The 24,272-nt window shown below is 48.7% G+C and overlaps 3 pseudogenes; 2 read left to right on the top strand and 1 right to left on the bottom strand.

Annotated features, from left to right (window-relative positions):
* The first annotated feature begins 733 nt into the window (after positions 1 to 733).
* LOC125532994 lies at positions 734 to 1,819 on the top strand (annotated as a pseudogene).
* A 13,828-nt stretch (positions 1,820 to 15,647) lies between these two features.
* LOC125536900 lies at positions 15,648 to 16,449 on the bottom strand (annotated as a pseudogene).
* Positions 16,450 to 20,359: 3,910 nt separating this feature from the next.
* On the top strand, positions 20,360 to 23,778 carry LOC125532993 (annotated as a pseudogene).
* The last annotated feature ends 494 nt before the right edge of the window (positions 23,779 to 24,272 follow it).

The raw sequence follows: 24,272 nt of genomic DNA, 5'->3' as shown, positions 1-24,272 counted from the left end.
TGCAAGCAATTGTAGACCAAGGCAAAGAAAAGGCAAAGAGAAGTGAGGAGCGTAAGGTAGCAGTAGCTACATGTCAGCAACTTGCCATTGAGTGTGGGGCAGCAGAGGAGTCAATTGAGTACTTTGTAGCATGTGACTTATTCAAGGACAAACACAACAGGTTTGTCTTCCACAACATGAAGACCCCTCAAGCTAGGCTCATATGGTTGAAGAGATGGTGCAAAGCAAAGAATATGTATGACGAAGATGAGTCTTAGCTAGGTTGTCATGTATCCAGTGTCTCCTATTGTGTCATGTTTCCTATGATGAGTTAGGCTAATGTGGACCCTTTATGTGTTGAATTGCTATGTGGACCCTTTATGTTTTGAATTGCTATGTGGACCCTTTATGTTTTGAATTGCTATGTGCACCTAATTACTATGTGTTGAAACTAATTCATATGTTGCAGGATGACTCTAGTGATGGTGATAGTATTGATGAGTCCAGTGAAGAGGAAGAGGAAGATGAGGACTCTAGTGATGAGGAAGAGGAAGATGAAAGGAGAAATAGAGTGCTAGTACTACTCCAGTTGAGGCGGAAAAGGCTCAACAATATAGGTATGATCCTCCAAATGTTTGGTTCATATTACATTGAGCGTTTCATGGATAAGGGGGAAAGGAGGATTTTAAAATCTAAAGAGTCCGGCTATGAATGGGTACTAAGAACTCTGGGACACATAACAGACTGCTATAAAATGTTTAGGATGTATCCACCTGTGTTTCATAAACTACATAATTTGCTAGTGGGTTCTTATGGGCTGAAGTCTACTAAGAAGATGTCATCAATTGAGGCTCTAGCTATGTTTTTATGATGGTGGGAGATGGTCAGTCCATTAGGCAGAGTGAGAATCGTTTTGTAAGGTCCATGGAGACAGTTGTTAGGAAGTTTGACACAGTATTGCATTGTGTGGTTAAGCTTGCGGCTGACATAATTAAGCCATGAGATCCTGAATTCAGAGTTGTGCATGAAAGGTTAAGAAATGCTCAGTGGCATCCATGGTTCAATGACAACATTGGGGCAATAGATGGGACTCATGTGCAAGTTGTGGTGCCACCTACCAAGATTCCGCAGTACTTAAACAGACATGGGTATTGTAGTCAGAATGTTATGGTTGTATGTGATTTCGACATGAGATTCACTTTCATTCTTGCCGGGTGGCCTGGATCGGTTCATGATATGAGGCCCTTCAAGGATGCCCTTAGCCGGTTTAGTCACAAGTTTCCTCATCCACCTCCAGGTACCATACTTCACATTCAGTATATGATTGAATTGTGTATACATTGACATTGACTTTGACTGAAATGCATTGCCATCAATAGGAAATTTTTATCTTGTTGACTCGGGCTACCCCAACAAGGCGGATTATCTTGCACCATATAGGGGGCAGAAGTACCATTTCCAAGAGTTCCAGCAAGGCACCATGCCGAGAGGTAAAAAAGAGCACTTCAACTACACTCATTCTAGACTACGCAATGTCATTGAGCGTTCTTTTGGAGTCTTGAAAAATAAGTGGAGGATCCTTTTTAAAATACAAAGTTATCCTCTACACAAGCAAACAAAAATTATTGTTGCATGTATGGCCTTGCACAATTTTATCCGCGAAAGTCAGTTGGCGGATAAAGAATTCGACAGGTGTGATAGAGATGAGAATTATCAACCTCTCCTTGAGGAAACAAGAAGAAGGCGTCGTAACAGGAGGGATCTAGAAATGGAGCAAGATTCGGTCGACATGAATCAATTGAGAGATAGAATTGCTGATGGTTTGTTCCATGGCCATTGAGATAAGTGTCATGTTATTTATTTTCTTGTGTATGGACAATACTAATTTCCTTATGTATGGACAATTTTACTTTACTTGTATGGACAATTTTTATTTTCTTGTGTATAGACAAATTTTATTTCCTTGTATGGACTGTATGGACAATTTTTTCTTGGGAGCAACAGGGGCGGGAGATAGCAGTAGGGGCGGGAGAGGAGTTGGCGGGAGCCAAACTACCGTGGGGGAGGAGTTGGTTGGAGGGACATGTAGGATTAGGGGAGAGGGAGCATAATAAATGCTCATTAACTTAATTTTAGTCTCTTTAGTATTTGGATCCAAGCATGGATGATGCTAGCAAGTTTTAGTCCTACTATTTTTAGTCATGGGACTAAAATGTATCCAAGCACCCTCTAAAGGGATCCTTACGATGTACTAAAATGACACAGTACACTAATGACAAAGCCCACTAAGGCCATTAGACGCATCTCGACCGCAACGGCCGACCCAACCACTCTTGCCACAGATGTCCAAATTATCAGTTCAACTATAGCACAACGCGCACACATACATCTTTGACACAATTTGAACAAAGTCTTCAATGGTGAATATATGTCCACGATCTATAGTAGTCAATGTTGTCGTCTGGTCGATGACCAGCAGGTTGATGGCGATCTTGGGCAATCTCTTGTAGATCTCACCAATGTCGATTTGGAGCTTGCCCCATAGCCGTGTCAACCCCAGGGCGCTAGGCGGCAAGGTCGCTGACCATTGGCTTGACGGAGGTGAGGACCGCCTCTATCTTCGTGACCGCTGGCTCGATCTTATCAAACGGCTTTTGGATCGTGAACAACGTCGTGGCGATGTTAGTGTGCTCCTATGCTAAATCCGGCATCTGCTTCTAGTTGTCCAGATCCACCATCAATGCCTGAGGCTTCTAGATCCACGAAAGGAGAAATTTGGATAGGGATTTAAGGTGGATGGGAGCTAGCTTTGATATAAAATGTCATGAATCTTCCTCGTACACGCATAGATAATACTCGATTATCACCAATAAATGCGGTGATAGAAATAAAGAAGGGGATCGGGAAGATAGAGCCAAGGGAAGAGGAAACCACAACAGCGGCCAACCTGTGTCTTTGTTCTTTGATGCCCTCTCACTAGCACACGGAGTCCCTAAGGACGTGTACAATGATATCCAGATAGTTGTCTATAATATAAGCCATTTAGGAATTTAAATGACATGGAGGAGAGGGAGGATGAAAAACAATACAGTCCAGATCTTCTTCTTTTTTTGCGGGAAACAGTCCAGTTCTTTTGGTGGCTGCCAAAATAAGTTGCCCCCCTCCCCAGCATATTCTAAGTAGCTTGGATGCCTGCCGCACAATAACTAGCATAGAAGACCCAAAAAAATTAGAATCGGCTTCTCGAATAAACTGGGAAGGGGGTGGCTTATGCCGTAAGACGTCACAAGCTGTGAAATGAACTAATCTATCTGCTAACATACAAATGATCTACTTCGATGAAAATCGCAGCCTACCGACTGCCTAATCCATGCTGCATACGGTGCGTCGCTTATCGTGGGCCAGGAGAATCGCAAGTTCCAGAAAAAAATAACTTTCCCCTTTCTCGTCAGGTCTGTCTTGCGTGAACAAAAATAAGTTTCAGCAAGGTTTGTTATATTTTGTTTACTCCGTATAGTTCAAATATGATCAATCGTTAAGCATGTGCCGTGCTCATGCTTGTCAAGAGAAAATCAAGGCTGCACATACAGTCGCTCTTCTTATCTTATAGTAGCATGTGTACTACTTTTTTTGTGTGTGTGCTACTATGTACTGATATGGCATGGTTTAATTGGCAAGTGTAATCAGATTATACAAATGTGCGGCAACTACCAAGATAGCATTTGATTAGCATAATTTACAAGCGGTTGGAGGGTCGTTACATCCAAACAGAACAGACACCTGTTGTATCGTATTATTTCTTGTACTGTCTACAGGTGATGTGCAGAGATACTACAGACGGACGAGTATGTCTGAAATGATGTACATGCCCTAAGTTCTCCAAGATAGAGCATGCACAACTCACACTACTTGTATTCATGCATCTGGTGCGCTTATATACAGTTTACATGAGAGAGAGAGAGCAGTGAGAACGTGGGAGAAAGTTACAACGGCATGAGCCGGAATTGCTAACATGCAGGAGAAGATAAGCACTACGTGCATGCTACTGTTGAGGACGCGGATGACGCGGGCTGCATGGTTAGCCATCGGAGGTGGTCAGGGCGTGGGCACGTTCCACCCCCCCCCCCCCCCCCCCCCCCCCCCCCCCCGCGCAGTCGAAATGGGGAACTCGCTGACGTTGAGACTGGACCGGAAGTCGTTGAAGACGCTCGTCGGCAGTCCTTTGGTGAAGATGTCGGCGAACTGCGAGCTCGTGGGCACGTGAAGAACGCGAATCTCACCAAGTGCAACGCGTTCACGGACGAAGTGAAGATCAATCTCGATGTGCTTGGTGCGTTGATGCTGCACGGGGTTGCTGGACATGTACACGGCGCTGATGTTGTCGCAGTAGATCACGGTGGCCCGCGACGGCGGTTGGTGGAGCTCACCAAGCAGTTGGCGAAGCCACACTGACTCAGCAACCGCGTTGGCCATTGCCCTGTACTCCGCCTCGGCGCTCGATCGGGAGACTGTGTTCTGTCGCTTGGCCGACCAACTAAGGAGGTTAGCGCCAAGGAACACACAGTAGCCCGAGGTGGACTTGTGCGTGTCAGGACACCCGGCCCAGTCCGCGTCGGAGTAGGCGACAAGCTCGGTGCCGGCATCACGATGGATCCGAAGCCCGAGATGAGTCGTGCCGCGCAAGTACCTGAGAATGCGCTTCACGAGCTGGAAGTGGCAATCATGCGGGGCATGCATAAACATGCAACACTGCTGGACGGCGTAGGAGAGGTCGGGGCGCGTCAGTGTGATGTACTGAAGAGCCCCAGCCAAGCTGCGGTAGAGCGACGGGTCGTGGAAGAGAGGCCCGATGTCGGTGGAGAGCTTGGCCAGCGTGTCGACCGGAGTAGAGATGGGCTTGCAGTTAAGCATGCCCGCGCGATCGAGGATCTCCAGTGCATACTGTTCCTGCGAGAGGAATAGCCCGCCCGCCATGGTGGTGACGTTGATGCCGAGGAAGTGGTGGAGCGCGCCGAGGTCGGTCATCGTGAACTCGCGATGCAACGCCTGGATGACGGAGCGGAGTGCCTTGTCGGAGCTGGCGGTGAGGATGATGTCGTCGACGTACAGTAGTAGGTAGGCGAGGTGATCACCGCGACGAAGGATGAAGAGCGACGAGTCCGAGCGCGATGCGACGAACCCGAGGGTCCGCAGGTAGGTGGTGAAGCGAGTGAACCATGCCCGAGGTGCCTGCTTGAGACCGTACAACGAACGGTTCAGCCGGGACACATGGGATGGCGAGGCAGTATCGACGAAGCCGGACGGTTGATGACTGTACACCGTCTCTGCAAGGTGGCCGTGGAGGAAGGCGTTCTTGATGTCCAACTGATGAATGGGCCATGACTTGCCAGCGACGATGCTCAGCACCGCCCGGATAGTGGCCGGCTTGACGACGGGACTGAAAGTCTCGACGTAGTCGATGCCGGCCTGCTGTGTGAAGCCGCGAAGCACCCACCGGGCTTTGTACCGGGCGAGCGTACCATCCGGGTGGAACTTGTGCCGGAAGATCCATTTGCCTGTGACGACATTTGCACCTGCAGGACGAGACACTAAACACCAAGTATTATTCCGCACCAGTGCGTTATATTCCTCAAGCATCGCGGCGTACCAGTTGGGGTCTCGAAGAGCGACACGGTAAGAGGAGGGAATAGGACTGATGGCAGGGTTGATGGCGTGAAGAACTTTGGGCTGAGCAAAACCGGACTTGCTACGCGTGCGCATGCGATGAGAGTTAGTAGGAGCAGTGACTGGTACAACGCGTGGTGGAAGGTAGGGGACAGGTGAAGGAAATATGCCCTAGAGGCAATAATAAATTTATTATTTATTTCCTTATTACATGATAAATGTTTATTATTCATGTTAGAATTGTATTAACCGGAAACATAATACATGTGTGAATACATAGACAAACAGAGTGTCACTAGTATGCCTCTACTTGACTAGCTCGTTGATCAAAGATGGTTATGTTTCCTAACCATAGATATGAGTTGTCATTTGATTAATGGGATCACATCATTAAGTGAATGATTTGGTTGACATGGCCCATTCCATTAGCTTAGCACCCGATCGTTTAGTATGTTACTATTGCTTTCTTCATGACTTATACATGTTCCTATGACTATGAGATTATGCAACTCCCGTTTGCCGGAGGAACACTTTGTGTGCTACCAAACGTCACAACGTAACTGGGTGATTATAAAGGTGCTCTACAGGTGTCTCCAAAGGTACATGTTGGGTTGGCGTATTTCGAGATTAGGATTTGTCACTCCGATTGTCGGAGAGGTATCTGTGGGCCCTCTCGGTAATGCACATCACTTAAGCCTTGCAAGCATTGCAACTAATGAGTTAGTTGCGAGATGATGTATTACGAAACGAGTAAAGAGACTTGCCGGTAACGAGATTGAACTAGGTATTGGATACCGATGATCGAATCCCGGGCAAGTAACATACCGATGACAAAGGGAACAACGTATGTTGTTATGCGGTCTGACCGATAAAGATCTTCATAGAATATGTAGGAGCCAATATGGGCATCCAGGTCCCGCTATTGGTTATTGACCGGAGACGTGTCTCGGTCATGTCTACATTGTTCTCGAACCGTAGGGTCCGCACGTTTAAGGTTTCGATGACAGTTATATTATGAGTTTATGAGTTTTGATGTACCGAAGGAGTTCGGAGTCCCGGATGAGATTGGGGACATGACGAGGAGTCTTGAAATGGTCGAGACGTAAAGATCAATATATTGGACGACTATATTCGGACATCGGAAAGGTTCTGAGTGATTCGGGTATTTTTCGGAGTATCGGGTAGTTACGGGAGAAGCAATGGGCCTTGATGGGCTTTAGTGGGAAGAGGAGAAAGGGCCAAGGGGCTGCTGCGCCGCCCCTCCCCTCTGGTCCGAATTGGACTAGGGAAAAGGGGGCCGGCCACCTTTCCTTCTCCTCCACTTCCTTCTCCCTTCCTCCCCTCTTGGTGGACTCCTACTAGGACTTGGAGTCCTAGTAGGACTCCGCATCCTGGCTGCACCAATTGCCTTGGCCGGCCTCCTCCTCCTCCACCCTTTATATACTGAGGCAAGGGGCACCCCATGAACACAAGTTGATCTTCGTGATCGTTCCTTAGCCGTGTGCTGTGCCCCCTTCCACCATATTCCACCTCGGTCATATTGTAGCGGTGCTTAGGCGAAGCCCTGCGACGGTAGAACATCAGGATCGTCACCACGCCGTCATGCTGACGGAACTCCTCCCCGAAGCTTTGCTGGATCGGAGCCCGAGGAGCGTCATCGAGCTAAACGTGTGCCAAGAACTCGGAGGTGCCGGAGTAACGGTGCTTGGATCGGTCGGATCGTGAAGACGTACGACTACATCAACCGCGTTGTGCTAACGCTTTCGCAGTCGATCTACAAGGGTACGTAGATCACACTCTCCCCTCTCGTTGCTATGCATCACCATGATCTTGCGTGTGCGTAGGAATTTTTTTAAAATTACTACGAAACCCAACAGTGGTATTAGAGCCTAGGTTTTATATGTTGATGTTATATGCACGAGTAGAACACAAGTGAGTTGTGGGCGATATAAGTCATACTGCTTACCAGCATGTCATACTTTGGTTTGGCGGTATTGTTGGACGAAGCGGCCTGGACTGACATTACGCGTACGCTTACGCGAGACCGGTTCTCCCGACGTGCTTTGCACATAGGTGGCTTGCGGGTGACAGTTTCTCCAACTTTAGTTGAACCGAGTGTGGCTATGCCCGGTCCTTGCGAAGGTTAAAACAGCACCAACTTGACAAAATATCGTTGTGGTTTTGATGCATAGGTAAGATTGGTTCTTGCTTAAGCCCGTAGCAGCCACGTAAAACTTGCAACAACAAAGTAGAGGACGTCTAACTTGTTTTTGCAGGGCATGTTGTGATGTGATATGGTCAAGAGATGATGCTAAATTTTATTGTATGAGATGATCATGTTTTGTAACCGAGTCATCGGCAACTGGCAGGAGCCATATGGTTGTCGCTTTATTGTATGCAATGCAATCGCGCTGTAATGCTTTACTTTATCACTAAGCGGTAGCGATAGTCGTGGAAGCATAAGATTGGCGAGACGACAACGATGCTACGATGGAGATCAAGGTGTCGCACCGGTGACGATGGTGATCATGACGGTGCTTCGGAGATGGAGATCACAAGCACAAGATGATGATGGCCATATCATATCACTTATATTGATTGCATGTGATGTTTATCTTTTATGCATCTTATCTTGCTTTGATTGACGGTAGCATTATAAGATGATCTCTCACTAAATTATCAAGGAGTGTTCTCCCTGAGTATGCACCGTTGCGAAAGTTCTTCGTGCTGAGACACCACGTGATGATCGGGTGTGATAGGCTCTACGTTCAAATACAACGGGTGCAAAACAGTTGCACACGAAGAATACTCAGGTTATACTTGACGAGCCAAGCATATACAGATATGGCCTCGTAACACGGAGATCGAAAGGTCGAGCGTGAATCATATAGTAGATATGATCAACATAGTGATGTTCACCAATGAAACTACTCCATCTCACGTGATGATCGGACATGGTTTAGTTGATTTGGATCACGTGATCACTTAGAGGATTAGAGGGATGTCTATCTAAGTGGGAGTTCTTAAGTAATATGATTAAATTGAACTTAAATTTATCATGAACTTAGTCTCGGTAGTATTTTGCAAATCATGTTGTAGATCAATAGCTCGCGTTGTTGCTTCCCTGTGTTTATTTTGATATGTTCCTAGAGAAAATTGTGTTGAAAAATGTTAGTAGCAATGATGCGGATTGGATCCGTGATCTGGGGTTTATCCTCATTGCTGCACAGAAAAATTATGTTCTTGATGCACCGCTAGGTGACGGACCTATTGCAGAAGCAGATGCAGACGTTATGAACGTTTGGCTAGCTCAATATGATGACTATTTGATAGTTTAGTGCACCATGCTTAATGGCTTAGAATCGGGACTTCAAAGACGTTTTGAACGTCATGGAGCATATGAGATGTTCCAGGAGTTGAAGTTAATATTTCAAACAAATACCCGAGTTGAGAGATATGAAGTCTCCAACAAGTTCTATAGCTAAAAGATGGAGGAGAATCGCTCAACTAGTGAGCATGTGCCCAGATTGTCTGAGTACTACAATCGCTTGAATCAAGTGGGAGTTAATCTTCCAGATAAGATAGTGATTGACAGAATTCTCTAGTCACCATCACCAAGTTAGTAGAACTTCGTGATGAACTATGATATGCAAGGGATAACGGAAACGATTCCCAAGCTCTACGTAATGCGGAAATTGGCGAAGGTAGAAATCGAGAAAAACATCAAGTGTTGATGGTAGACAAGACCACTAGTTTCAAGAAAAGGGCAGAGGGAAGAAGGGGAACTTCAAGAAGAATAGCAAGCAAGTTGCTGCTCAAGTGAAGATGCCCAAGTCTGGTCCTAAGCCTGAGACTAAGTGTTTCTACTGCAAAGGGACTGGTCACTGGAAGCAGAACTACCCCAAGTGATTGGCAGATAAGAAGGATGGCAAAGTGAACATAAGTATATTTGATATACATGTTATTGATGTGTACTTTACTAGTGTTTATAGCAACCCCTCAGTATTTGATACTAGTTCAGTTGCTAAGATTAGTAACTCGAAACGGGAGTTGCAGAATAAACAGAGACTAGTTAAGGGTGAAGCGACGATGTGTGTTGGAAGTGGTTCCAAGATTGATATGATCATCATCGCACACTCCCTATACTTTCGGGGTTAGTGTTGAACCTGAATAAGTGTTATTTGGTGTTTGCATTAAGCATGAATATGATTTGATCATGTTTATTGTAATACGGTTATTCATTTAAAGTAAGAGAATAAATTGTTGTTCTGTTTACATGAATAAAACCTTCTATGGTCATACACCCAATGAAAATGGTTTGTTGAATCTCGATCGTGGTGATACACATTTTTATAATATTGAAGCCAAAAGATGCAAAGTCAATAATGATAGTGCAACTTATTTGTAGCACTGCCGTTTAGGTCATATTGGTGTAAAGCGCATGAAGAAACTCCATGCTGATGGGATTTTGGAATCACTTGATTATGAATCACTTGATGCTTGCGAACCATGCCTCATGGGCAAGATGACTAAGACTCCGTTCTCCGAAGCGAGCAACTGACTTATTGGAAATAATACATACTGATGTATGCGGTCCGATGAGTGTTAAGGCTCACGGCAAGTATCGTTATTTTCTGAACTTCACAGATGATTTGAGCGGATATGGGTATATCTACTTGATGAAACATAAGTCTGAAACATTTGAAAGGTTCAAAGAATTTTAGAGTGAAGTGGAAAATCATCGTAACAAGAAAAATAAGGTTTCTATGATCTGATCGCGGAGACAATTTTTTTTTGAGTTACGAGTTTTGTCTTCAATTAAAACAATGTGGAATAGTTTCACAAACTCATGCCACCTGGAACACCACAGCATAATGGTGTGTCCGAACGTCATAACCGTACTTTATTGGATATAGTGCAATCTATGATGTTTCTTACTGATTTACCACTATCATTTTGGGGTCATGCATTAGAGACAGCTGCATTCACGTTAAATAGGGCACCATTAAAATCCGTTGAGACGACGCTTTATGAACTGTGGTTTGGCAAGAAACCAAAGTTGTCGTTTCTTAAAGTTTGGGGTTGCGATGCTTATATGAAAAAGTTTCAACCTGATAAGCTCAAACCCAAATCGGAGAAATGTGTCTTCATAGGATACCCAAAGGAGACAGTTGGGAACACCTTCTATCACAGATCCGAAGGCAAGTTATTCGTTGCTGAGAATGGATCCTTTTCAGAAAAGGAGTTTCTCTCAAAAGAAGTGAGTGGGAGGAAAGTAGAACTTGATAAGGTAATTGTACCATATCCCTTATTAGAAAGTAGTTCATCACAAAAATCTGTTCTTGTGACTACTACACCAATTAGTGAGGAAGCTAATGATGATGATCATGTAACTTCAGATCAAGTTACTACCGAATCTCGTAGGTAAACCAGAGTGAGATCCGCACCAGAGTGGTGCGGTAATCCTATTCTGGAAGTCATGTTACTAGACCATGACGAACTTGCGAACTATGAAGAAGCGATGGTGAGCCCAGATTCCACAAAATGGCTTGAGGCCATGAAATCTGAGATGGGATTCATGTATGAGAACAAAGTATGGACTTTGGTTGACTTGCCCGATGATCGGCAAGTCATAGAAAATAAATGGATCTTCAACAGAAAGACGGACGCTGATAGTAGTGTTACTATCTATAAAGCTAGAATTGTCGCAAAAGGTTTTCGACAAAGTCCAAGGTGTTGACTACGATGAGATTTTCTCACTCGTATAGATGCTTAAAAGTTTGTCCAAATCATGTTAGCAATTGCCGCATTTTATGAAATCTGGCAAATGGATAACAAAACTGCAATCCTTAATGGATTTCTTAAAGTAAGAGTTGTCTATGATGCAATCAGAAGGTTTTGTCAATCCTAAAGGTGCTAACAAAATAAGCAAGCTCCAGCGATCCATCTATGGACTGGTGCAAGCATCTCGGAGTTGAAATATACGCTTTCATAAGTTGATCAAAGCATATAGTTTTATACAGACTTACGGTGAAGCCTGTATTTACAAGAAAGTGAGTGGGAGCACTACAACATTTCTGATAAGTATATGTGAATGACATATTGTTGATCGGAAATAATGTAGAATTATTCTGCAAAGCATAAAGGAGTGTTTGAAAGGAATTTTTCAAAGAAAGACCTCGGTGAAGCTGCTTACATATTGAGCATCAAGATCTATAGAGATAGATCAAGACGCTTGATAAGTTTTTTTTTCAATGAGTACATACCTTGACAAGATTTTGAAATAGTTCAAAATGGAACAGTCAAAGAAAGAGTTCTTGCCTGTGTTACAAGGTGCGAAATTGAGTAAGACTCAAAGCCCGACCATGGCAGAAGATAGAAAGAGAATGAAAGTCATTCCCTATGCCTCAGCCATAGGTTTTATAAAGTATGCCATGCTGTGTACCAGATCTATTGTATACCCTACTACTGAGTTTGGCAAGGGAGTACAATACTGATCTAGGAGTAGATGACTGGACAATGGTCAAAATTATCCTTAGTGGAATAAGGATATGTTTGTCGATTATGGAAGTGACAAAAGGTTTGTCGTAACGGGTTATGTCGATGCAAGTTTTGACACTAATCTAGATGAATCTAAGTCTCAATCTAGCTACATATTGAAAGTGGGAGAAATTAGCTAGAGTAGCTCCATGCAGAGCATTGTTGACATAAATATTTACAGAATACTTACGGATCTAAACATAACAGACCCGGTGACTAAAATTATCTCACAAGCAAAACATGATCACACCTTAGTACTCTTTGGGTGTTAATCACATAACGATGTGAACTAGATTACTGACTCTAGTAAACCCTTTGGGTGTTGGTCACATATCGATGTGGACTATGGGTGTTAATCACATGGTGATGTGAACTATTGCTGTTAAATCACATGGCGATGTGAACTAGATTATTGACTCTAGTGCAAGTGGGAGACTGAAGGAAATATGCCCTAGAGGCAATAATAAAGTTATTATTTATTTCCTTATTACATGATAAATGTTTATTATTCATGCTAGAATTGTATTAACCGGAAACATAATACATGTGTGAATACATAGACAAACAGAGTGTCACTAGTATGCCTCTACTTGACTAGCTCGTTGATCAAAGATGGTTATGTTTCCTAACCATAGACATGAGTTGTCATTTGATTAAGGGGATCACATCATTAAGTGAATGATCTGATTGACATGATCCATTCCATTAGCTTAGCACCCGATCGTTTAGTATGTTGCTATTGCTTTCTTCATGACTTATACATGTTCCTATGACTATGAGATTATGCAACTCCCGTTTGCCGGAGGAACACTTTGTATGCTACCAAAGGTCACAATGTAACTGGGTGATTATAAAGGTGCTCTACAGGTGTCTCCAAAGGTACATGTTGGGTTGGCGTATTTCGAGATTAGGATTTGTCACTCTGATTGTCGGAGAGGTATCTCTGGGCCCTCTCGGTAATGCACATCACTTAAGCCTTGCAAGCATTGCAACTAATGAGTTAGTTGCGAGATGATGTATTACGGAACGAGTAAAGAGACTTGCCGGTAACGAGATTGAACTAGGTATTGGATACCGACGATCGAATCCCGGGCAAGTAACATACGATGACAAAGGGAACAACGTATGTTGTTATGCGGTCTGACCGATAAAGATCTTCGTAGAATATGTAGAAGCCAATATGGGCATCCAGGTCCCGCTATTGGTTATTGACCGGAGACGTGTCTCGGTCATGTCTACATTGTTCTCGAACCGTAGGGTCCGCACGCTTAAGGTTTCGATGACAGTTATATTATGAGTTTATGAGTTTTGATGTACCGAAGGAGTTTGGAGTCCCGGATCAGATCGGGGACAGGACGAGGAGTCTCGAAATGGTCGAGACGTAAAGATCGATATATTGGACGACTATATTCGGACATCGGAAAGGTTCTGAGTGATTCGGGTATTTTTCGGAGTACCGGGTAGTTACAGGAGAAGCAATGGGCCTTGATGGGCTTTAGTGGGAAGAGGAGAAAGGGCCAAGGGGCTGCTGCGCCCCCCCTCCCCTCTGGTCCGAATTGGACTAGGGAAAAGGGGGCCGGCCACCTTTCCTTCTCCTCCACTTCCTTCTCCCTTCCTCCCCTCTTGGTGGACTCCTACTAGGACTTGGAGTCCTAGTAGGACTCCGCATCCTGGCCGCACCAATTGCCTTGGCCGGCCTCCTCCTCCTCCACCCTTTATATACTAAGGCAAGGGGCACCCCATGAACACAAGTTGATCTTCGTGATCGTTCCTTAGCCGTGTGCGGTGCCCCCTTCCACCATATTCCACCTCGGTCATATTGTAGCGGTGCTTAGGCGAAGCCCTGCGACGGTAGAACATCAAGATCGTCACCACGCCGTCATGCTGACGGAACTCCTCCCCGAAGCTTTGCTGGATCGGAGCCCGGGGAGCGTCATCGAGCTAAACGTGTGCCAAGAACTCGGAGGTGCCGGAGTAACGGTGCTTGGATCGGTCAGATCGTGAAGACGTACGACTACATCAACCGCGTTGTGCTAACGCTTCCGCAGTCGATCTACAAGGGTACGTAGATCACACTCTCCCCTCTCTTTGCTATTCATCACCATGATCTTGCGTGTGCGTAGGAAATTTTTTGAAATTACTACGAAACCCAACATGGCGCACATGTACTAGCTGCATGGGAAACATCGGGCGAGATGGCGTCCAGGGGGGAGGCTGGTGCGGGTAGTGGGGAGGTAGGCGCGTGAGGCGAGGCTGGTGTGGGTGCAGGCGACGCGGGCCCAGGCAAACTGGCAGGCGGGGTGGACGCGCGATCGGCGCATGCAGCGGGTGGAGAAGCGGCCCGGGGTGCGGGCGAATGAGATGCGCATGCAACGGGCGGTCCAGCGTGGGGCACAGGATCCAGAGAGGATCTCTGTCGCGGCAAGTACGAGGGAGCTGGGTTGGCCGCGCGGAGTTCAGGATGGATCGGGGCGCCGGGATTTTCTGTGGCCAGAGGAATAGGCGAGGAGCGTGGCAAGGCGTCAGAGGAGTAGGGAAAGGTGCTTTCATCGAACGTGACATGTCGGAAGATGATAAATTTGCGCGTGTCTAAGTCGAAGCAGCGGTAGCCCTTGTGCTCCAATGGGTAGCCAAGGAAAACACACCGTGACGACTGCGGGGCTAGTTTGTGAGGGCTTGTGGCAATGGTGTTGGGGAAGCAGAGGCAGCCGAAGGCACGCATGTGATCGTACGCAGGATGATGTCCTAAGAGGAGGAAGTGCGGCGTCACAAAATTAATGGCCGAGGAGGGTCGCCGGTTTAGGATGTATGTGGCGGTGTGAAGAGCTTCGACCCAAAAAGGCGGTGGGAGGTGTGCATGGATTAGTAGAACACGAAGAATGTCGTTGGTGGTGCGGATGAGGCGCTCGGCTTTCCCGTTTTGGGGAGAGGTGTGAGGGCACGAGAGACGGAAAGAGGAGCCGTGGCGAGAGAAGAGGTCGCGCAAGGAGGAAGTGAGGAATTCCCCGCCGTTATCGCATTGCATGCATTGGATGGTCACGTGAAATTGTGTGAGTACGTACATGAAGAAACGAGTGATGGTGTCGGCGGTGTCGGACTTGTTGCGCAACGGGAACGTCCATGAGTAATGAGAGTAATCGTCAAGTATCACGAGATAGTACATAAAACCGGAGAAACTAGAGACAGGCGAAGTCCACAAGTCACAATGGATTAATTGGAAATGTGCACTTGTTTTGGTAGTAGAATGGGAAAAAGGCAGCCGTGGCTGCTTGCCTAGTTTACATGAGGAACAAACAGTGGTGCTAGGCATGTCATTATTACAATTGGGAAGGAAATCACGAGCTATAATAGAAACTGCTTTATTGCTAGCGTGGCCCAAACGAAGATGCCATAGGCCATTGGAGACGACGGAGAGCGCCGCTTGCACGCTGGAGTTGCTGAAGAAGGGGTAGAGGTCGCCATGGCTATTGGACCTCATGATTATTTTTCCCGTTGCTAGGTCCTTCACGGAAAAACCGAACGGATCAAATTCTATTGAGCAAAAGTTATCTTGAGTAAAACGACGAACAGAAATTAAGTTCTTAATGATTGTGGGAGAGACAAGTACGTCGTTTAAAGAGAAGTTTGAGATGGAAGTGGAACCTACGGCAGTAATAGGTAATCGAGACCCGTCACCTACGAGGATGCCAGAGGTATGACGCAAAGACGGGGAACCATACGAGGTGAGGGTGCCCGTGTTACCTGCGACGTGCGACGTAGCGCCCGTGTCGAGGAACCAGTCCGGCGCGCCGCCGGCATGCTGCTGCTGGACGGAGAGGTTCTGGAGCACCGCATATAGCTGGTTATACAGCTCCCATGTTGGCCCACTGGAGGAGGGCGCGACGGCCACCGGGTAGGCCTGCGGGGGCGGTGGCGGCCGTGGACCTAGGACGCCGGCGGCGTTGGGTGCCGCCCAGGGCGCGCGTGGCTGGGGCGGTCCGGGCAGAAGAGCGCCGTAGGGCGCGAAGTAGCCAGTGGGCAGAGAGGCACCGGCGCTAGGCGGAGCTCCACCACGCCCAGCCGGAGTGCCACCGGAGGACTGGGCGCCACGGCCGCGGCCGCGCCCGCGGCCACGTCCGCGCCCTCCTTTGTCGCGGTCAGTGGTGGGAGAGGCGGCCGGGCCCTTGTCTCGGTCGTTGGAGGCGCGATCCGGCGCCCGCTCGATGGAGGCGCTCCCGGGGCCCTGCCCGATGGTGAGCGCGGTCGCCGTGGCTTCAGGACGGCCATCCAAGCACGCTCGCTCGTTGGCCGATATCTCCTCCATGAGTAGCCGCGAGCGCGCCTGCACAAACATGGGAAAAGGAATTTGCATCGGCAGCAGGGTCGCCATCACATGGAACTTACGGTTGAGCCCGCGGATGAGTTGGAGAGTGAGCGACTGGTCGGTGATGTTCTCGCCGACGTCCGCGAGGGCATCGGCAAGGGACTTGAGCCACCTGCTATATTCAGCGACGGAGAGGTCGCCTTGGACGAGGTTGCGGAACTCCGGCCGAGGATGACGGCGCGGCCGGGCTGGTTGTCCATGAAGAGAAGATGAAGCTGCAACCAGATGTCGTGGACGGTGCTGTCCGGAGTGGCGACGACGTCGAGGAGGTCTTCATCGACCACACCGTGCATCCAGAGCACCATGGTCAAGTCATCATTACGCCACGCGGCGCTCTGGCCGAGTGGGTCGGCGGCGACGTCGAGGTGGTGCTGGACCTCGTACCGGCAGGAGATGGTGTAGAAGAGCTGGCGCCACCGTGTGTAGTTGCCCGACTCGAGCTGGAGCTTGGTGGCGAAGTAGTGCGCGATGGAGGGTGGGAGGCCGGCGGGAGACGAGGTGCCGGCGACGGAGCTGCCGATCCCAAGGTGCGGGACGAGAACACCACCCGGACGGGGCACAGGAGTGCTGCCGGCGGTCCGCAGGATGCCCGCGGCAGGCGCAGGGGCGAGGTGGACCGTGCGGGGGGGGGCGAGGAGGACGAGGAAGGAGCCGCTGCGCCCTCGGGAACAGTCACCTTGCCTCGGTCGGCGAGGGGCGCGGCTCGGTGCCGGTACAGCCGCGGGGAGAGGTGTGGCCGCAGGCGGAGCGACGGCGGGTGGCGCTGCGGCGAGAGGGACGGGGCGACCGGGTTGGGCGCCGGGGAGTCGAAGTCCGCCAAGCGGGTACGGCGGAGGAGCCGGTTCATAGCGGAAGCTGGGGTGGAAGAGGATCGATGGGACTCGGCGTCTGATACCAAGATAGAGCATGCACAACTCACACTACTTGTATTCATGCATCTGGTGCGCTTATATACAGTTTACATGAGAGAGAGAGAGCAGTGAGAACGTGGGAGAGAGTTACAACGGCATGAGCCGGAATTGCTAACATGCAGGAGAAGATAAGCACTACGTGCATGCTACTGTTGAGGACGCGGATGACGCGGGCTGCATGGTTAGCCATCGGAGGTGCAGGGCGTGGGCACGTTCCAACACTCCACGACGACAAGCTCGTTTACTCCAATCTGGTGCAGCGCAGATTGGGCCTTGATTTCCGTCCTTGCTATCTTGGCCCGCTTCTGGCCAACTGAACAGCCGGTAGTTGTAGCTTCCAGCATGACAGCCGCTGACCAAGATACCAAAGTACACACTAAGTAGATCGTTCCAACTCCAACTCAAATTCCTGGTGCATCCTATTCCTCGACCTTGACTGATCATCTTTTGATTGTCTGATGCCATTCTCACTGTTCCGTGTCTCCCTACTAGCACACTATGATTCCTTGCAAGTATTTATAGAGGAGCCATAGTCATTGTTGTATGTACATGATTCAACCACTCAAACGCACAGGCTTTACTGTTGTACCGATCACCTGACATGAAAGATATTTGGGTTGTGAACTTGTGAAAAGTTCCTCCAAGGGATGAAGCGAGGCTGCCTTGCAAGCAGGTTTCACATGGTTTGTTTGAAGATATGGGGCCATGGTGGTGGGGATGCATGGTGCACTGGCCCCGTGCAAGTTCACAATTTCGATTACGTGCTTATCTCTCTAAAATGGTCACGCGAATATATTTCATGCGTGGTAAATTTACAAGGTGTCACGCGAAGGGTGAAGAAAGGCAATCACGTCACAGGCTAGCACGACTCTAAAACACATCATGAGATTTTAGGCTAAGGGAACAGAGTGTGTAAGGTCCCTTCTACGTGTTTTGGTAGCTTTAACCTCATTCAAGACAAACAAGAAAATGCAACTTCGGATTTTCCTATCGTATAAAAAATATATAGCCAAGTTGGAGATGATGTTGGGTATTTTGGCCCACCCTAGCAGCATCACGTTTTGTGATAATTTAACTCCTGTACATTTTTTGAGATTGCTGTGTAGATATTTCGAATTTATTAGCAGTTTTCGAATTCACGAACATTTTTCAAATACCAAACACTTTACGAATCAAAGAAAAGTTTTGACTACAAAATTTTCAAACTGACAAACATTTTTGGAATACCTAAAAACATTTATCAAATCCAATATATATTTTAATTCAGGAACATTTTCTGAATACCTGAATATTTTCTAGAATTTGTGAACTTTTTTGAATCCACAGCAAGCATATTGTGCATTTGTAAACATTTTTAAATTCGTGAACAATATTCGAATTTGCAAACATTTTCTTGAGTAAGTAAACATTGTTATCGGATAACCAAACATATTTTTAATTTGCCACAAACATATTTTTAACTCACGAACATTTTTCTAATCCGAATACATGGACATTTTTGAATTTTCCGCGAACATATTTTGTATTTGTGAAAAAAAATTAATTCACCGCAAACGTTTTTTCAATACAAATTCTGTTTCGAATCCACAAACATTTTTTAATTCATCAGAATTTTTTGATATCATGAACATATATTCTAATTCTATTCGAAATAAAAAACATTGTATGAAAATAATAATTAAAAATCGCTGGGTCTCGCTTGGAGTCTCACACATTTTCATTTGTTTTCAACCGGATGAAAACAAATGATCGCCAGCTGCTAATTTACACGTGTCCTCTAGCACATCCACTGGCACATACACGTTTCGCCCAGCCGTCCTTATCTCTTCACCCCGTTTGTCCTCCACAAGTTTTCATCCCCACTCCCTTTTCTCTTCCCCATCTTTGCTCGTCACGTGAGAAGAGGTGAGCTCGCATGGCGGATTTCGGCCACGGTGCTGCGAACCAGGGAGCGACAGTGCTACCACGTTGTTACATCCCATCGCAAAATGAAGAGACGGTGAAGCCCACGCCTCACTGCCGCAGTGCTGCATCCCTGAGGGAGCGACACATTGTGTGCGTGGCAGGTGGTCGCTCGTCGGTACCGCTGGCGATGCGTTGCGACGCTCGTTAACACTGTATGTGCTGCGACGCAGCAACACGTCCATGGCCACAATGTTGTGATGCAACCTGCTAATACTGCAAGTTGCCGACGGCGGAGCTGCATTGGAGTGTCCTCCGGGTCATTGGAGCTCTGTCGCGGCTGCAATCAAGCGCCACTGGAGCTATAGTGAAGGACGCCGGAAGGTCATCATAACTTTGTCGGGGTTGCAATGAAGCACCGTCGGAGCTGCAGTCAAGCACGTCGGTGGGTCGTCGAAACTTCGTTGGGGTTGCAACGGAGTGCCGGCAGAGCCGCCCGTGCTGACATGTGTCACACCTGCTACGATGTAGCGCTGGACTAGCAAGGAGAAGGAGTAGCACAGGAGAGTTGTGGGCTGAGCCCACTGGGTCTGGCTTGGGCCGCATGTGGCCAAGCCGTCCGTCGTGTGTGTGTGCCTGTACTTATGGAACCGTCCTCTGTTGGACAAGGCAGCGAAGGAAAAGTCTGAATTATTCTCATCTCCTTCTCCAACCTCACCTACTCTCTGTTCTTCCTCATCCCCCACTCCGATCCCCTTCCTGTGGCAACGATTTCATCGATCGGTCGTCACAATTGGTAATCAGAGCCAACAATTTCCTCCCAAAAATTTTGCGCCGCGGCATCCTCAACTCCTTTGACTGATCGGTAACATCCACCGCTGTCGGTGGGAATTCACTCCGGTGAGATCCCACAAAATCCACAGCGGGGTTCGATCTGTTCGGGGCGGGTACCACGGCGCTGTCCAAGCCTTCCGTCCAGACCCGGCAACTCCTCACTGCCATGGGGGAACAAACAGCAAACCTCACCGCCTTGATGGAGAAGCTCTTGTCCAGATTCGATGAAGAGCAAGCTCTGGCGACCAAACGCGCGGTGGCACAGTCCACGTTCAACACGCACGTCTCCACCGAGCTGCAGAGCCTATCCAAGCAGATCGGGCTCACGCAGGCCGACGTGGATGACGTGCGCAAGGTGACTTCTCCGACGGCTTCGTCCGCCATGGCATCGGCGTCGCAGGTGGACGACCCCTCCGCGGCAGGTTCCCGCACGCCGGCGGCCACCAACGGCATCCAGCAGCCTGTGCCCCCTCCAGCTCCACCCGCCCAGCGCACCGCACCTCCTCCGAGTGCCCTGCCTATTCCGCAGGCTTTTGGGAGCACGGCAGCCATCGCCCGGCTCGCCAACGAAGGGCCTTCCCTGCTCACGAGGCCAGATGCACAGTTCAACTTGCAGCTGCCCAGAACACCGACGCCGCGGGATGAGTACTCAGTCCGGCCACCCGAACACCACTTCCCCCGCTTCGATGGTGATGCACCCCGCGTCTGGCTGGATCGCTGCCTAGCATACTTCGAGCTGTATAGGGTGCCGCCGCACAACTGGGTCGCGACGGCGGCGCTCTATGTCGAAGGGCACGCAGCACTGTGGCTTAGAGCCTTCCGTCAGACACATTCAGATATTACTTGGGAGATGTTCCGGCGTGCAGTGGTGGAGGAGTTTGGCCCAGAGGAATTCGAGTCAACGATGCACAATCTTCTTCAGCTCCGTCAGACAGGAACAGTGGTTGAATACAGACAACAGTTTGAGGTTCACATGTATAATCTGATTGCCCTCGACTCAACCCTGAGCTCCAAATTTTTCGTCACCCAATTCTTGCTTGGCCTGAAGGATGACCTGCGCGCCGCCGTGCGTATTCAGGCACCCACCAGCATCACCAGGGTGACAGTGTTTGCCAGGATTCAGGAAGAGGAATTGGAACTTCAGCGTTCCAGATTCAGACCGCCATCTGCAGGCAGACCACCACCATTGTCGGGCATAGTACCACCACTAGGACGGCCACCTCCTGCACCATCAGCGCCCTCTCCGACCGCTCCAGCACCGCGGATCACCCTAGCACCAAAGCCAGCCGCGGACGACTTCGGGGTGAGCGGCAGTTGCGGGATTACAGACGCCAACACGGCCTCTGCTTTCGTTGCGGGGACAAATACTCCCGTGATCATCAATGCAAACGCTCTGCTCAGCTACTGACGATTGAAGTGGGCGATTTTGGAGAAGTACTCTCTGATGATGCAGTGCATGCCCTAGAACTATTGGATGAACCTGCAACCACCGATGCTATTTGTTGTCTCCTATCAGCTCACGCCGTGGAGGGCACCGAAGCACCAGAAACTATTCGACTGCGTGCCACAGTGGGTGATCAAACTATGTTGCTGCTCGTCGACTCCGGCAGTACGCACAGTTTTGTGAACTCCACATTTGCTCAGCGCATCAAAGCTCCAACAACAGATATTCCAGCAATCAAGGTTCGAGTCGCCAACTGACAGAGCCTGAACTGCACGGCTATGGTGCCTCAGCTAGCCTGGACCTCCCACAGACATACCTTTGCCACAGACATGCGCGTCCTCGATTTAGGAGGCTACGATGCAGTGCTCGGTGTGGATTGGCTGGGATAGCACAACCCAATGCAGTGTGACTAGAACCTGAAGACCATGCAATTTGATCGTCAGGGAGAAACAATTAAGCTGACAGGCGTGCACATTGGTGATCAACATCAACTCACAGCCCTAGATGCTGCAACCTTATGGAAAATGCATGACGCTAATGACATATGGGGGGCAGCTTTAGTGGATATTCAGCTAATATCTGAGACGACATCCGACTCTGACACGCCTACTCCGCCTACCATTCAGCGCATCCTGACGGAGTTCAGTGACATCTTCGAGGAACCAACCCAACTTCCTCCCCATCGACAGTACGATCACGCCATTAATCTGGAGCCAGGTGCAGCACCTGTCAACTGTCGACCCTACCGGTACTCTCCGTTACAGAAAGACGAGATTGAACGTCAAGTGGAAGAAATGCTTCGCACGGGCATCATTACACACAGCATGAGCCCCTTCGCAGCCCCGGTGCTCCTGGTCAAGAAGAAGGATGGAACATGGCGTTTCTGTGTGGACTATCGACATCTCAATACCGTCACAATCAAGAACAAGTTTCCTCTTCCTGTCATCGACAAACTCTTGGATGAACTCTCTGGTGCCGCCTTCTTCTCCAAAATTGACTTGCGAGCGGGGTACCATCAGATTCGCATGCGTGCGGGCTATGAGGAAAAGACGGCCTTCAAGACACATCATGGTCATTTTGAGTTCCGCATCATGCCCTTCGGCGTCACCAACGGCCCGCCCACATTCCAATGTGTGATGAACTCGGCGTTCGCCGGGCCAAATCGTAAGTTTGTGATCACTTTTCTTGATGACATTCTCGTCTTCAGTCACACCTTGCAGGAGCATGAAGCTCATCTACGCACAGTCTTCTCCATCCTCCGTGAGCATCAGCTATATGCCAAGCTTTCCAAGTGTTCGTTCGCGCAACCCCAAGTCGAGTATTTGGGCCATGTAATCTCTAAAGAGGGCGTGGCCCCAGATGCGAGCAAGACCAGTGCCATGCGCGCGTGGCCCACACCGACAAATGCCATAGAATTGCGCGGGTTTCTGGACCTCACCGGCTATTACCGCAAATTCGTGCCGCGTTATGGGATTATCGCCAAGCCCCTCACTTAGCTCCTCACCAAGAAAGGCTTCGCCTGGTCGGCACAAGCACAAGCAGCGTTCGATCTGCTCAAGGATGCCATGGCAAGCACGCCTGTCCTGGCGTTGCCTGATTTCTCACGCCCATTCTCTATCGAGACGGACGCGTGTGACACAGGGGTGGGTGCAGTCCTGGTGCAAGACGGCCACCCAATCGCCTACCTCAGCAAGGCTCTGGGCATACGCAATCAGCGTCTATCGATCTACGGGAAGGAGTTCCTCGCGGTGATCATGGCCGTGGACAAGTGGCGCACTTACCTCCAACGCGCCCCATTCGTCATTGTCACGGATCATAAAAGCCTCTTCCATCTCAGCGATCAACAATTGGAAACAGAGTTGCAGCGCAAGGCCATGTCTAAGATGGTGGGTCTCCAATTTTCTTTCAAGTACCGCCGCGGCGCAGACAATGGCACAGCTGATGCACTATCCCGCGTCGGTCACCTGCTCTCTCTGGATGCCCTCTCCATCTGTCAGCCCCAATGGCTCCAGGAAGTAAGCAACTCCTATGAAACTGACACGGACAGTCAAGATTTGCTGCAACAACTCGCTCTGTGCAGCCCGGATGATCAAGGTTACGAATTACGCCAAGACATCATTCGCTTCCAGAACAGGATCTAGATTGGCGCCAACACAGCCCTACAGACCAAATTGATCAACGCATTCCATGCAAGTGCAGTTGGGGGACATTCGGGAGTGACAGCAACTTATCAACGTGTCAAGAAACTGTTCGCTTGGCGGGGTCTGAAACAAGTAGTGGAAGACTATGTTCATCAGTGTTCTATCTGTCAGCAGGCCAAGCATGAACATCTGAAAACACCTGGACTACTACAGCCACTCCCAATTCCATCAGAACTGTGGCGGGACCTTACTATGGATTTCGTCGAAGGATTGCCAGTGTCCGAGGGCTACGAGGTGATTATGGTGGTGGTCGACCGCTTCACCAAATATGCCCACTTTGTTCCTCTTCGCCATCCATTCACAGCAACAACAGTGGCTCGAGCATTTTGGGATAACATTATCAAGTTGCATGGAGTACCCCACTCGATCGTATCGGATCGCGACCCGGTTTTCACCAGTGCAATGTGGCGTGCTCTTCTGGAGGCAGCAGGAAC

Source organism: Triticum urartu, chromosome 1, assembly GCF_003073215.2.
Source record: "Triticum urartu cultivar G1812 chromosome 1, Tu2.1, whole genome shotgun sequence".
Lineage (NCBI taxonomy): Eukaryota > Viridiplantae > Streptophyta > Magnoliopsida > Poales > Poaceae > Triticum > Triticum urartu.
Note: the sequence above shows the minus strand (reverse complement) of the source record. Positions and strands in the feature narration are given on the sequence as shown.